This window comes from Acanthopagrus latus, chromosome 18 (assembly GCF_904848185.1).
Source record: "Acanthopagrus latus isolate v.2019 chromosome 18, fAcaLat1.1, whole genome shotgun sequence".
In the NCBI taxonomy this organism is placed as follows: Eukaryota; Metazoa; Chordata; class Actinopteri; order Spariformes; family Sparidae; genus Acanthopagrus; species Acanthopagrus latus.
In genome coordinates, this window is record NC_051056.1 from 812,441 (window position 1) to 814,303 (window position 1,863).

Here is a 1,863-nt window from a genome sequence, read left to right on the forward strand (position 1 = left end):
CTTCTTCTTCTTCTTCTTCTTCTTCTTCTTCTTCTTCTTGTTTTATTAACAACTTTTTGGTTCATTACCGCCAACTACTGGTATGGAGTGTGGATCGGGACTTTATACATTCTATACACACACACACACAGTATCTCCTTAGATACTGAAACAAAAGCTGCTGACACTATAACTATAAAGCATAACATGCTCTATAGTTGCTTCTTGCTGACAAAATTCACATCTTCCTGAATTGTTTTTCCTATTTTAAATAATGGACTCTTTAATCTTGTATGACAAAGCGTAACCTGGATATCATTGTTTCCTCTCTCCGGGTTCTCCCTGTGCTTCTCACCATGCCTACTTTTCTTTGAATTCTGTATAACATAATCATAATAATTATGATCAACAATATGATCCAAAATTTACAATAACAGCTGGTAATGGTTGAAGGATTTGGAGCTCTGAACAGTGTAGAGGTTGGCAACATTCACTCTTGTGCAAATGTTAAATAGACAGCAAGAAGGTTCCAAAAAAAAAAAAAAAAAAAAAAAAATTCAACACAAAGATGAAAGCACACTATCTAACTAACCTGTACTATATACAGGGGTGTGTGTGTGTGTGTGTGTGTGTGTGTGTGTGTGTGTGTGTGTGTGTGTGTGTGTGTGTGTGTGTGTGTGTGTGTGTGTCTGGCAGAACAAAGAAACAATGGCAGTCACTGATATCACGTGGGTGTGATATGCTCCCGGCCCAAGGAATGCGTGTGTGCCTGTGTGTGTGAGAAGTGATGCCAGGTTACAGAAGATTTATAGAAGTTACAGAAGTTAGTTGCATGCAGAGACCCTGAGTCTGCGTGAAGCATAAGTCAACCAACATCAAATTAGCAAGCTACCAATAACTTGACTTGAGGACACAATAACACCAGAACAGTGAATAAACACATACATTGAACACATTACATCTACCAGAGTTTAAAGTCCTGTGCTTAGCCGTGCTCTATGCTATGCTATCTAAGCCCAGTTCAACATTACCAGCCTTTGAAAAAAAGGTGCTGGTGGTTGCAGGAGAAGGTTGGGGCTCCAGTGTTGAACAATGCTGTTCTTGCTGTGCAAGATTTGATGAAAGTCGGCAGAGGAGGAAACTGGTCGTTCTTTTCATTTGCAAGGATAGCAGCTCTGTGCTAACCTGCTTGGTGATCCTCAGATCCTGATATTGGCAGGACCTTGTGCCGCTGCAGTGAGGAGAAGTTCTTTGGGCCTTCTGCCGATGCAGTTTGTAGCTCTCTACAGCTTGTTGGGCCCAGAAGAAGAGATCTTGAGGGCAGGCAGCCCCGTGGGGGGAGGTGGAGAGAAGGCCTTGAGGATACAATGAAGGTGCTGGGGTTTTGACTACCTGATCAGCGGGGGATCTGTCACCCTGATCAATAGTAGCTCAAACCTGAAATTTGCACCTAGGTGTGAAGAATGGGGAACTCTGGGACACTGAGTTCAGTTCAGAGTCCATTTTCAAATCGACAATGAATGACTTCATCTGTGGGTCCCAACATCAGTATGATTCCTTTATGTAGCTTCCTTTGCACATTTGTCAGTTCCTTTGGTTCCTATATGTGCTGGTATCCATACAACTATTCTATTTAGTCCCATTATTTGAATTCTACATAATGTTAGTTGCATCTCTGTTAAAACATCTGGTCTGTCGTTTGACTTGTTATTCTTTAAGCTGATTATGTCACAATCCCATTATGGCAGCCCTGCTCTCTCCCTTGTATATGTGTGTTTTCCCTGTCTGTTTTCCTCCTGTGTCCCTTCCCCCGTCTGTTCTGTGTGCCTGCACATGGGTGTGGTTTTCTCTCCACGGGCAGCAGCCAGGTGGATCTGTTCATCA